The 14,324-nt window shown below is 44.1% G+C and overlaps 2 non-coding genes across 2 annotated transcripts; both read left to right on the top strand.

Moving 5' to 3' along the window:
• Nucleotides 1-5,418: 5,418 nt before the first annotated feature.
• LOC138570517 (U6 spliceosomal RNA) lies at nucleotides 5,419-5,525 on the top strand. The gene has a single exon (XR_011303558.1). It is a non-coding gene; the product is annotated as a U6 spliceosomal RNA (small nuclear RNA).
• A 5,419-nt stretch (nucleotides 5,526-10,944) lies between these two features.
• LOC138570516 (U6 spliceosomal RNA) lies at nucleotides 10,945-11,051 on the top strand. The gene has a single exon (XR_011303557.1). It is a non-coding gene; the product is annotated as a U6 spliceosomal RNA (small nuclear RNA).
• The last annotated feature ends 3,273 nt before the right edge of the window (nucleotides 11,052-14,324 follow it).

Here is a 14,324-nt window from a genome sequence, read left to right as displayed (position 1 = left end):
GGCACATGACAGGACAGAAACTTTCTTAATTTGCAAGGCTTTATTTTTTTAATACATCTTTTTTAATGAAGATTGAAATTGTATGTTCATACATATTACACGACAACACAATACATTTTGAGCCAAATTCAACACTAATGCCTCAGGAGCCTTTTACTTGTGAGTCCTATTGACTGAATGAACAGCCCCGTCGCCTTCAATTTCTTGGCTTGCACATTTAGAAGTGGCACGCGTCTTTTGATTTTTTTTATCCCATTTTACCAAACTCAGTATTATCACTTTCCCCCTTGTTGTGCACTCCAGCGTAAACTGCTTTAAGGTGCTATTTGCAAACATCGCTCTGAACTACAGCTTTACTTGCTTCAGGCCTTAATCTTTAATTGGAGCGGAGCGTTGTACTCCGGATTTGGCTGCTTTTAGTTTGAAAGTTACAGAAATCAAAAAAGAAATCAACAAACAGTTTCATTGTGAAATACCATTGTCACAATGTGCTGCAGTGCATGAAAACTTAAAATGAATGGTAGGGAGAGGAAGAGGAAGAGTGAGAGGGAAAGGGAGGTTTGTGGGGGGGAGAAAGAGTGAGGGCGGGAAGGAGGGAGGGTAGGAGGGAGGGGGAGTGAGAGAGACTGAGAGAGAGAAAACAAAGAAAATATGATATTTGGGGGCTATGTGTTTGCTTGGAAAAGATTTTAGGCTTTAAATCAAGTGGAAAGGGGCTCATTGGCTGGTATCTCAGCCTGTTGATGCTTTGTTGAGTTGCTTGGAACATGCAAGGAAGGAGACCTGAAGCACTCCCGACCAGGTTGCATGTCTCTACGTTACTGAAATCCCACAGGCCTCCTCCCTGTGCCACAACGTTCTGGGCACTGAGCTCTGCAGTTGTTCCCCACAGGTCGCCAAGCGCCCCAGATTTACTTTCTCAGATTGGCTAGTTACTGCTACCCTACCTCGGCCACTATATTTTCCCCAGATACTTGCTATTGTGGAGTAAGCAGGGCTAAGACAGAGGGAGAGGGGGTGTGCCTATGCAAATCATCTGCCAGGATCATCCCTGGGACGTCATTCCATCTCACCAGCTGACACCTGGGCAGCAGCAGGTAATTTGGAGAACAGAAATATTCGGACAGGCCACAAAGCAAAGGCTGGGCCGTTGATTGAGGATCCCTTTAGCCATGTCTCCCTAAGTTACCGAGGTCCAGAAAAACTCCAACCTCAGCTCTCATAGAGAGGTCCTTGGCCGATCGTGGCCGATCAGGGCAGTGAAGGGTCAGGGGTGACTGCACACTGCCTCACCTTTTCACTGCTTTCTACAGCGGTAATGCTTTTGCAGAAGCGGCCTGTACAAGTGATTTTGTTCTGCGCTGTGGGAAAGTGACATTTATCCACTGACATTGACCAAACTACTTGCGCTGTTCAACGCACATACATGCAGAGAAATAATGTTATGTTTTTTGGGGAAGGTCTAGAGTGTCCTGCTGATTATTTATTAAGCTGTACTCTACTCTTGCTTTTACATAGAGTCTTCCCTGCCAGGAATGTTTAAGGCATACTGTATGTCCCTCCCTTACAATGAAAACTCTGTTGAAAACACAGAGGTACATAGGAATGGATCTGTTAAGAAATGAAACAAAAAGCCTGGAAAAATGTCGAAACGGGTAGGATTTGGACTTACAATTAACTGACTCACAGTCAGATGTGCTATCCCTTGATCCACTGACTCCCTTTCCTTTGTGTAATCCTTTTGCTCTCACTAGGGTTTTCCAAAGTGGCTTTCATATAAAAGATCCTAGACCTGCATTTTGTGGCGCACATGCCTCATATCCCATTGCTCTTGATAAACTCACATCATCTCCCACCAATACAAGCTGTAAAAGATTTTCAGGGCTTAGCCAAGCAAACTAGACGTGGGTCGAAGGTTGAGCAATCCTTAAATCAGCAGCAAAGTTAACATTGAAATTAGCCTCAGAATCTCTTAAAGGATGGTCCAACATCTGACGTTGGCAGCGCGCGATGGGGCAGCCTGGGTGCTGACACCTTAAACCATCTCCTGTTGTTGCCTTGTCCTTGATCCAGCCATGGGCCCACATACACTCAGAGGTACAGAGTGTTTCTCATGTCTATGCGTCTGCTGTGATGCTCTCACGCGTGCCTCACCCAGCCATCGTGATGGGGAGGGGGTGTCAATTTGCAAGCACCCTGGAGCATGAATCTTTTTATCTTTAAATATAATTGGCATTAAACCAAACCATTTAGGACCAGATCAGTACAGCAGCAAAGAATGCTGGTGTATTGCTGTTTGCCTCTTAATTTCATACCATCCAACATCTAAATTGTGTTTGGTCAAACGTTTGCCATATCAAATGTCCTTATGTCAAAGGGCAGAAAGTCCAGAGGTCCTAATCAATGGTTTGGTTGGCTCTCCCTTTGCGCTTGCCTTAAGGCGTCAGCACCAGAGGCTGCCCGATTGCGCCCTGCAAGCAATCAATGTTGGCCCATCCTTTAAGAGATTCTGAGGCTGATTTCAATGTTATTTTTGCTGCTGATTTAAGGATTGCTCAACCTTTGACCCACGTCTAGTTTCCTTGGCTATGCACTTGACATCTTTTACAGCTTGTATTGGTGGGAGATGATGTGAGTTTATCGGGAGCAACGGGATATGAGGCATGTGGGCCATAAAAAACAGGTCTAGGATTTTTTTTATTATAAGAAAGCCTCTTTAAGTAGGGAACTTTGGAAAACCCTGCTGAGATCAAAAGGATTACACAAAAGGTAAGGGGGTCAGTGGGTCGAGGGATGGCACATCTGACGGTGAGTCAGTTTATTGTAAGTCCAAATTCTACCTGTTTCAACATTTTTCCAGGTGTTTGTTTAATTTCTTAACAGATCCATTCCTATGTGCCTCAGCAACACATGTACTAATATTGGAATGATAATGGGAAAATGGAATTGGTTCCTGCTCTAAAGGAGGACACGCACATTTTTAAAGCATTCACTATTGTTGGCACATGACAGGACAGAAACTTTCTTAATTTGCAAGTCTTTATTTTTTAATACATCTTTTTTAATGAAGATTGAAATTGTATGTTCATGCATATTACACGACAACACAATACATTTTGCGCCAAATTCAACACTAATGCCTCTGAAGCCTTTTACTTGTGAGTCCTATTGACTGAATAAACAGCCCCGTCCCCTTCAATTTCTTGACTTGTACTTTTAGAAGTGGCACGCTTCTTTTGTTTTTTTATCCCATTCTACCAAACTCAGTATTATCTCTTTCCCCCTTGTTGTGCACTCCAGCGTAAACTGCTTCAAGGTGCTATTTGCAAACATCGCTCTGAACTACAGCTTTACTTGCTTCTAGGCCTTAATCTTTAATTGGAGCTGAGCACATTATTCCGGATTTGGCTGCTTTTAGTTGGTTGATTTCTTTTTTGATTTCTGTAACTTTCAAACAGTTTCATTGTGAAATACCATTGTCACAATGTGCTGCAGTGCATGAAAACTTAACATGAATGGAAGGGAGAAGAAGAAGAGTGAGAGGGAGAGGGAGCGGGGCAGGGGAAAAAGAGAGAGGGCAGGAGGGAAGGCAGGAGGGAGGGAGGGAGGCAGAGAGAGATAAAGAGAGAGAAAACAAAGAAAATATGGTATTTGGGGACTATGTGTTTGCATGGAAAAGATTTTAGGCTTTAAATCAAGTGGAAAGTGGCTCTGTGGCTGGTATCTCAGTCTGTTGATGCTTTGTTGAGTTGCTTGGAGCATGCAAGGAAGGAGACCTGAAGCACTCCCAACCAGGTTGCATGTCGCCAAGTTACTGATATCCCACAGACCTCCTCCCTGTGCCACAAAGTTCTGGGCACTGAGCTCTGCAGTTGTTCCCCACAAGTCGCAAAGCGCCCCAGATTTACTTTCTCAGAGTGGCTAGTTACTGATACCCCACCTCGACCACTGTATTTTCCCTAGAAACTTGCTACTGTGGAGTAAGCAGGGCTAAGAGAGAGGGAGAGGGGGTGTGCCTATGCAAATCATCTGCCAGGATCATCCCTGGGACGTCATTCCATCTCACCAGCTGACACCTGGGCAGCAGCAGGTAATTTGGAGAACAGACATATACGGACAGGCCACAAAGCAAATGCTGGGCTGTTGATTGAGGATCCCTTTAGCCATGTCTCCCTAAGTTACCGAGCTCCAGAAAAATTCCACCCTTAGCTCTCATAGAGAGGTCCTTGGCCGATCGTGGCCGATCAGGGCAGTGAAGGGTCAGGGGTGACTATACACTGCCTCACCTTTTCACTGCTTTCTACACTGGTAATGCTTTTGCAGAAGTGGCCTGTACAAGTGATTCTGTTCTGCGCTGTGGGAAATTGACATTTATCCACTGACATTAACCAAACTACTTGCGCTGCTCAACTCACATACATGCAGAGAAATCATTTTATGTTTTTTGGGGAAGGTCTAGAGGGTCCTGCTGATGATTTATTAAGCTGTCTGCTACTCTTTCTTTTACATAGAGTCTTCGCAGCCCAGGAATGTTTAAGGCATACGGTATGTCCCTCGCTTACAATGAAAACAGAGGTACATAGGAATGGGTCTGTTAAGAGATTAAACCAAAAGCCTGGGAAATGTCGAAACTGGTAGTATTTGGACTTACAATAAACGGACTCACAGTCAAATGTGCTATCCGTTGACCCACTGACCCCCTTACCTTTTGTGTAATACTTTTGCTCTCAGTAGGGTTGTCCAAACTTCCCTTCTTAAAGCGGCTTTCTTATAAAAAATCCTAGAACTGCTTTTGTGGCACACATGCCTCATATCCCGTTGCTCTTGATAAACTCACATCATCTCCCACCAGTACAAGCTGTAAAAGATTTCCAGGGCTTATCCAAGCAAACTAGATTTGGGTCGAAGGTTGACCAATCCTAAAATCAGCAGCAAAGTTAACATTGAAATCAGCCTCAGAATCTCTTAAAGGATGGTCCAACATCTGTTGCTTACAGGGATCAATTGGACAGCCTCTGGAACTGGCGCCATAAGCCACCTCCTGTTCTGCCTTGTCCTTGATACAGGCCATGGGCCCACATACACTCAGAGGTACAGAGTTGTTCTCATGTCTATGGGTCTATTGTGATGCTCTCAGGCTTGCATCACCCAGCCATTGTGATGGGGAGGGGGTTGGTGTCATTTTGCAAGCACCCTGGAGCATGAATCTTTAAATATAATTGGCATTAAACCAAACCCTTTAGGACCAGATCAATACAGCAGCAAAGAATGCTTATTCACTGTTGTTTGCCTCTTCATTTCATACCACCCGATATCTAAATGGTGTTTTGACTTTCTGCCCTCTGACATAAGGACATTTGGTATGGCAAACCTTTCACTGGAGGTCCTAATCAATGGTTTGATTGACTCTCCCTTTGCGCTTGCTTCAGCAACACATGTACTAATATTGGAATGATAATGGGAAAATTAAATTGGCCCCTGCTCTAAAGGATGGCACGCACATTCGTAAAGCATTCACTATTTTTGGCACATGACAGGACAGAAACTTTCTTAATTTGCAAGGCTTTATTTTTTTAATACATCTTTTTTAATGAAGATTGAAATTGTATGTTCATACATATTACACGACAACACAATACATTTTGAGCCAAATTCAACACTAATGCCTCAGGAGCCTTTTACTTGTGAGTCCTATTGACTGAATGAACAGCCCCGTCGCCTTCAATTTCTTGGCTTGCACTTTTAGAAGTGGCACGCGTTTTTTGATTTTTTTTATCCCATTTTACCAAACTCAGTATTATCACTTTCCCCCTTGTTGTGCACTCCAGCGTAAACTGCTTTAAAGTGCTATTTGCAAACATCGCTCTGAACTACAGCTTTACTTGCTTCTAGGCCTTAATCTTTAATTGGAGCGGAGCGTTGTACTCTGGATTTGGCTGCTTTTAGTTTGTTGATTTCTTTTTTGATTTCTGTAACTTTCAAACAGTTTCATTGTGAAATACCATTGTCACAATGTGCTGCAGTGCATGAAAACTTAAAATGAATGGTAGGGAGAGGAAGAGGAAGAGTGAGAGGGAGAGGGAGGTGTGTGGGGGGGAGAAAGAGTGAGGGCGGGAAGGAGGGAGAGTAGGAGGGAGGGGGAGTGAGAGAGACTGAGAGAGAGAAAACAAAGAAAATATGATATTTGGGGGCTATGTGTTTGCATGGAAAAGATTTTAGGCTTTAAATCAAGTGGAAAGGGGCTCATTGGCTGGTATCTCAGCCTGTTGATGCTTTGTTGAGTTGCTTGGAACATGCAAGGAAGGAGACCTGAAGCACTCCCGACCAGGTTGCATGTCTCTACGTTACTGAAATCCCACAGGCCTCCTCCCTGTGCCACAACGTTCTGGGCACTGAGCTCTGCAGTTGTTCCCCACAGGTCGCCAAGCGCCCCAGATTTACTTTCTCAGATTGGCTAGTTACTGCTACCCTACCTCGGCCACTATATTTTCCCCAGATACTTGCTATTGTGGAGTAAGCAGGGCTAAGACAGAGGGAGAGGGGGTGTGCCTATGCAAATCATCTGCCAGGATCATCCCTGGGACGTCATTCCATCTCACCAGCTGACACCTGGGCAGCAGCAGGTAATTTGGAGAACAGAAATATTCGGACAGGCCACAAAGCAAAGGCTGGGCCGTTGATTGAGGATCCCTTTAGCCATGTCTCCCTAAGTTACCGAGGTCCAGAAAAACTCCAACCTCAGCTCTCATAGAGAGGTCCTTGGCCGATCGTGGCCGATCAGGGCCGTGAAGGGTCAGGGGTGACTGCACACTGCCTCACCTTTTCACTGCTTTCTACAGCGGTAATGCTTTTGCAGAAGCGGCCTGTACAAGTGATTTTGTTCTGCGCTGTGGGAAAGTGACATTTATCCACTGACATTGACCAAACTACTTGCGCTGTTCAACGCACATACATGCAGAGAAATAATGTTATGTTTTTTGGGGAAGGTCTAGAGTGTCCTGCTGATTATTTATTAAGCTGTACTCTACTCTTGCTTTTACATAGAGTCTTCCCTGCCAGGAATGTTTAAGGCATACTGTATGTCCCTCCCTTACAATGAAAACTCTGTTGAAAACACAGAGGTACATAGGAATGGATCTGTTAAGAAATGAAACAAAAAGCCTGGAAAAATGTCGAAACGGGTAGGATTTGGACTTACAATTAACTGACTCACAGTCAGATGTGCTATCCCTTGATCCACTGACTCCCTTTCCTTTGTGTAATCCTTTTGCTCTCACTAGGGTTTTCCAAAGTGGCTTTCATATAAAAGATCCTAGACCTGCATTTTGTGGCGCACATGCCTCATATCCCATTGCTCTTGATAAACTCACATCATCTCCCACCAATACAAGCTGTAAAAGATTTTCAGGGCTTAGCCAAGCAAACTAGACGTGGGTCGAAGGTTGAGCAATCCTTAAATCAGCAGCAAAGTTAACATTGAAATTAGCCTCAGAATCTCTTAAAGGATGGTCCAACATCTGACGTTGGCAGCGCGCGATGGGGCAGCCTGGGTGCTGACACCTTAAACCATCTCCTGTTGTTGCCTTGTCCTTGATCCAGCCATGGGCCCACATACACTCAGAGGTACAGAGTGTTTCTCATGTCTATGCGTCTGCTGTGATGCTCTCACGCGTGCCTCACCCAGCCATCGTGATGGGGAGGGGGTGTCAATTTGCAAGCACCCTGGAGCATGAATCTTTTTATCTTTAAATATAATTGGCATTAAACCAAACCATTTAGGACCAGATCAGTACAGCAGCAAAGAATGCTGGTGTATTGCTGTTTGCCTCTTAATTTCATACCATCCAACATCTAAATTGTGTTTGGTCAAACGTTTGCCATATCAAATGTCCTTATGTCAAAGGGCAGAAAGTCCAGAGGTCCTAATCAATGGTTTGGTTGGCTCTCCCTTTGCGCTTGCCTTAAGGCGTCAGCACCAGAGGCTGCCCGATTGCGCCCTGCAAGCAATCAATGTTGGCCCATCCTTTAAGAGATTCTGAGGCTGATTTCAATGTTATTTTTGCTGCTGATTTAAGGATTGCTCAACCTTTGACCCACGTCTAGTTTCCTTGGCTATGCACTTGACATCTTTTACAGCTTGTATTGGTGGGAGATGATGTGAGTTTATCGGGAGCAACGGGATATGAGGCATGTGGGCCATAAAAAACAGGTCTAGGATTTTTTTTATTATAAGAAAGCCTCTTTAAGTAGGGAACTTTGGAAAACCCTGCTGAGATCAAAAGGATTACACAAAAGGTAAGGGGGTCAGTGGGTCGAGGGATGGCACATCTGACGGTGAGTCAGTTTATTGTAAGTCCAAATTCTACCTGTTTCAACATTTTTCCAGGTGTTTGTTTAATTTCTTAACAGATCCATTCCTATGTGCCTCAGCAACACATGTACTAATATTGGAATGATAATGGGAAAATGGAATTGGTTCCTGCTCTAAAGGAGGACACGCACATTTTTAAAGCATTCACTATTGTTGGCACATGACAGGACAGAAACTTTCTTAATTTGCAAGTCTTTATTTTTTAATACATCTTTTTTAATGAAGATTGAAATTGTATGTTCATGCATATTACACGACAACACAATACATTTTGCGCCAAATTCAACACTAATGCCTCTGAAGCCTTTTACTTGTGAGTCCTATTGACTGAATAAACAGCCCCGTCCCCTTCAATTTCTTGACTTGTACTTTTAGAAGTGGCACGCTTCTTTTGTTTTTTTATCCCATTCTACCAAACTCAGTATTATCTCTTTCCCCCTTGTTGTGCACTCCAGCGTAAACTGCTTCAAGGTGCTATTTGCAAACATCGCTCTGAACTACAGCTTTACTTGCTTCTAGGCCTTAATCTTTAATTGGAGCTGAGCACATTATTCCGGATTTGGCTGCTTTTAGTTGGTTGATTTCTTTTTTGATTTCTGTAACTTTCAAACAGTTTCATTGTGAAATACCATTGTCACAATGTGCTGCAGTGCATGAAAACTTAACATGAATGGAAGGGAGAAGAAGAAGAGTGAGAGGGAGAGGGAGCGGGGCAGGGGAAAAAGAGAGAGGGCAGGAGGGAAGGCAGGAGGGAGGGAGGGAGGCAGAGAGAGATAAAGAGAGAGAAAACAAAGAAAATATGGTATTTGGGGACTATGTGTTTGCATGGAAAAGATTTTAGGCTTTAAATCAAGTGGAAAGTGGCTCTGTGGCTGGTATCTCAGTCTGTTGATGCTTTGTTGAGTTGCTTGGAGCATGCAAGGAAGGAGACCTGAAGCACTCCCAACCAGGTTGCATGTCGCCAAGTTACTGATATCCCACAGACCTCCTCCCTGTGCCACAAAGTTCTGGGCACTGAGCTCTGCAGTTGTTCCCCACAAGTCGCAAAGCGCCCCAGATTTACTTTCTCAGAGTGGCTAGTTACTGATACCCCACCTCGACCACTGTATTTTCCCTAGAAACTTGCTACTGTGGAGTAAGCAGGGCTAAGAGAGAGGGAGAGGGGGTGTGCCTATGCAAATCATCTGCCAGGATCATCCCTGGGACGTCATTCCATCTCACCAGCTGACACCTGGGCAGCAGCAGGTAATTTGGAGAACAGACATATACGGACAGGCCACAAAGCAAATGCTGGGCTGTTGATTGAGGATCCCTTTAGCCATGTCTCCCTAAGTTACCGAGCTCCAGAAAAATTCCACCCTTAGCTCTCATAGAGAGGTCCTTGGCCGATCGTGGCCGATCAGGGCCGTGAAGGGTCAGGGGTGACTATACACTGCCTCACCTTTTCACTGCTTTCTACACTGGTAATGCTTTTGCAGAAGTGGCCTGTACAAGTGATTCTGTTCTGCGCTGTGGGAAATTGACATTTATCCACTGACATTAACCAAACTACTTGCGCTGCTCAACTCACATACATGCAGAGAAATCATTTTATGTTTTTTGGGGAAGGTCTAGAGGGTCCTGCTGATGATTTATTAAGCTGTCTGCTACTCTTTCTTTTACATAGAGTCTTCGCAGCCCAGGAATGTTGAAGGCATACGGTATGTCCCTCGCTTACAATGAAAACAGAGGTACATAGGAATGGGTCTGTTAAGAGATTAAACCAAAAGCCTGGGAAATGTCGAAACTGGTAGTATTTGGACTTACAATAAACGGACTCACAGTCAAATGTGCTATCCGTTGACCCACTGACCCCCTTACCTTTTGTGTAATACTTTTGCTCTCAGTAGGGTTGTCCAAACTTCCCTTCTTAAAGCGGCTTTCTTATAAAAAATCCTAGAACTGCTTTTGTGGCACACATGCCTCATATCCCGTTGCTCTTGATAAACTCACATCATCTCCCACCAGTACAAGCTGTAAAAGATTTCCAGGGCTTATCCAAGCAAACTAGATTTGGGTCGAAGGTTGACCAATCCTAAAATCAGCAGCAAAGTTAACATTGAAATCAGCCTCAGAATCTCTTAAAGGATGGTCCAACATCTGTTGCTTACAGGGATCAATTGGACAGCCTCTGGAACTGGCGCCATAAGCCACCTCCTGTTCTGCCTTGTCCTTGATACAGGCCATGGGCCCACATACACTCAGAGGTACAGAGTTGTTCTCATGTCTATGGGTCTATTGTGATGCTCTCAGGCTTGCATCACCCAGCCATTGTGATGGGGAGGGGGTTGGTGTCATTTTGCAAGCACCCTGGAGCATGAATCTTTAAATATAATTGGCATTAAACCAAACCCTTTAGGACCAGATCAATACAGCAGCAAAGAATGCTTATTCACTGTTGTTTGCCTCTTCATTTCATACCACCCGATATCTAAATGGTGTTTTGACTTTCTGCCCTCTGACATAAGGACATTTGGTATGGCAAACCTTTCACTGGAGGTCCTAATCAATGGTTTGATTGACTCTCCCTTTGCGCTTGCTTCAGCAACACATGTACTAATATTGGAATGATAATGGGAAAATTAAATTGGCCCCTGCTCTAAAGGATGGCACGCACATTCGTAAAGCATTCACTATTTTTGGCACATGACAGGACAGAAACTTTCTTAATTTGCAAGGCTTTATTTTTTTAATACATCTTTTTTAATGAAGATTGAAATTGTATGTTCATACATATTACACGACAACACAATACATTTTGAGCCAAATTCAACACTAATGCCTCAGGAGCCTTTTACTTGTGAGTCCTATTGACTGAATGAACAGCCCCGTCGCCTTCAATTTCTTGGCTTGCACTTTTAGAAGTGGCACGCGTTTTTTGATTTTTTTTATCCCATTTTACCAAACTCAGTATTATCACTTTCCCCCTTGTTGTGCACTCCAGCGTAAACTGCTTTAAAGTGCTATTTGCAAACATCGCTCTGAACTACAGCTTTACTTGCTTCTAGGCCTTAATCTTTAATTGGAGCGGAGCGTTGTACTCTGGATTTGGCTGCTTTTAGTTTGTTGATTTCTTTTTTGATTTCTGTAACTTTCAAACAGTTTCATTGTGAAATACCATTGTCACAATGTGCTGCAGTGCATGAAAACTTAAAATGAATGGTAGGGAGAGGAAGAGGAAGAGTGAGAGGGAGAGGGAGGTGTGTGGGGGGGAGAAAGAGTGAGGGCGGGAAGGAGGGAGAGTAGGAGGGAGGGGGAGTGAGAGAGACTGAGAGAGAGAAAACAAAGAAAATATGATATTTGGGGGCCATGTGTTTGCATGGAAAAGATTTTAGGCTTTAAATCAAGTGGAAAGGGGCTCATTGGCTGGTATCTCAGCCTGTTGATGCTTTGTTGAGTTGCTTGGAACATGCAAGGAAGGAGACCTGAAGCACTCCCGACCAGGTTGCATGTCTCTACGTTACTGAAATCCCACAGGCCTCCTCCCTGTGCCACAACGTTCTGGGCACTGAGCTCTGCAGTTGTTCCCCACAGGTCGCCAAGCGCCCCAGATTTACTTTCTCAGATTGGCTAGTTACTGCTACCCTACCTCGGCCACTATATTTTCCCCAGATACTTGCTATTGTGGAGTAAGCAGGGCTAAGACAGAGGGAGAGGGGGTGTGCCTATGCAAATCATCTGCCAGGATCATCCCTGGGACGTCATTCCATCTCACCAGCTGACACCTGGGCAGCAGCAGGTAATTTGGAGAACAGAAATATTCGGACAGGCCACAAAGCAAAGGCTGGGCCGTTGATTGAGGATCCCTTTAGCCATGTCTCCCTAAGTTACCGAGGTCCAGAAAAACTCCAACCTCAGCTCTCATAGAGAGGTCCTTGGCCGATCGTGGCCGATCAGGGGTGACTGCACACTGCCTCACCTTTTCACTGCTTTCTACAGCGGTAATGCTTTTGCAGAAGCGGCCTGTACAAGTGATTTTGTTCTGCGCTGTGGGAAAGTGACATTTATCCACTGACATTGACCAAACTACTTGCGCTGTTCAACGCACATACATGCAGAGAAATAATGTTATGTTTTTTGGGGAAGGTCTAGAGTGTCCTGCTGATTATTTATTAAGCTGTACTCTACTCTTGCTTTTACATAGAGTCTTCCCTGCCAGGAATGTTTAAGGCATACTGTATGTCCCTCCCTTACAATGAAAACTCTGTTGAAAACACAGAGGTACATAGGAATGGATCTGTTAAGAAATGAAACAAAAAGCCTGGAAAAATGTCGAAACGGGTAGGATTTGGACTTACAATTAACTGACTCACAGTCAGATGTGCTATCCCTTGATCCACTGACTCCCTTTCCTTTGTGTAATCCTTTTGCTCTCACTAGGGTTTTCCAAAGTGGCTTTCATATAAAAGATCCTAGACCTGCATTTTGTGGCGCACATGCCTCATATCCCATTGCTCTTGATAAACTCACATCATCTCCCACCAATACAAGCTGTAAAAGATTTTCAGGGCTTAGCCAAGCAAACTAGACGTGGGTCGAAGGTTGAGCAATCCTTAAATCAGCAGCAAAGTTAACATTGAAATTAGCCTCAGAATCTCTTAAAGGATGGTCCAACATCTGATGCTTGCAGCGCGCGATGGGGCAGCCTGGGTGCTGACACCTTAAACCATCTCCTGTTGTTGCCTTGTCCTTGATCCAGCCATGGGCCCACATACACTCAGAGGTACAGAGTGTTTCTCATGTCTATGCGTCTGCTGTGATGCTCTCACGCGTGCCTCACCCAGCCATCGTGATGGGGAGGGGGTGTCAATTTGCAAGCACCCTGGAGCATGAATCTTTTTATCTTTAAATATAATTGGCATTAAACCAAACCATTTAGGACCAGATCAGTACAGCAGCAAAGAATGCTGGTGTATTGCTGTTTGCCTCTTAATTTCATACCATCCAACATCTAAATTGTGTTTGGTCAAACGTTTGCCATATCAAATGTCCTTATGTCAAAGGGCAGAAAGTCCAGAGGTCCTAATCAATGGTTTGGTTGGCTCTCCCTTTGCGCTTGCCTTAAGGCGTCAGCACCAGAGGCTGCCCGATTGCGCCCTGCAAGCAATCAATGTTGGCCCATCCTTTAAGAGATTCTGAGGCTGATTTCAATGTTATTTTTGCTGCTGATTTAAGGATTGCTCAACCTTTGACCCACGTCTAGTTTCCTTGGCTATGCACTTGACATCTTTTACAGCTTGTATTGGTGGGAGATGATGTGAGTTTATCGGGAGCAACGGGATATGAGGCATGTGGGCCATAAAAAACAGGTCTAGGATTTTTATTATTATAAGAAAGCCTCTTTAAGTAGGGAACTTTGGAAAACCCTGCTGAGATCAAAAGGATTACACAAAAGGTAAGGGGGTCAGTGGGTCGAGGGATGGCACATCTGACGGTGAGTCAGTTTATTGTAAGTCCAAATTCTACCTGTTTCAACATTTTTCCAGGTGTTTGTTTAATTTCTTAACAGATCCATTCCTATGTGCCTCGGCAACACATGTACTAATATTGGATTGATAATGGGAAAATGGAATTGGTTCCTGCTCTAAAGGATGACACGCACATTTTTAAAGCATTCACTATTGTTGGCACATGACAGGACAGAAACTTTCTTAATTTGCAAGTCTTTATTTTTTAATACATCTTTTTTAATGAAGATTGAAATTGTATGTTCATGCATATTACACGACAACACAATACATTTTGCGCCAAATTCAACACTAATGCCTCTGAAGCCTTTTACTTGTGAGTCCTATTGACTGAATAAACAGCCCCGTCCCCTTCAATTTCTTGACTTGTACTTTTAGAAGTGGCACGCTTCTTTTGTTTTTTTATCCCATTCTACCAAACTCAGTATTATCTCTTTCCCCCTTGT

This window comes from Ambystoma mexicanum, chromosome 2q (assembly GCF_040938575.1).
Source record: "Ambystoma mexicanum isolate Mex_15411 chromosome 2q, UKY_AmexF1_1, whole genome shotgun sequence".
NCBI lineage: Eukaryota > Metazoa > Chordata > Amphibia > Caudata > Ambystomatidae > Ambystoma > Ambystoma mexicanum.
Note: the sequence above shows the minus strand (reverse complement) of the source record. Positions and strands in the feature narration are given on the sequence as shown.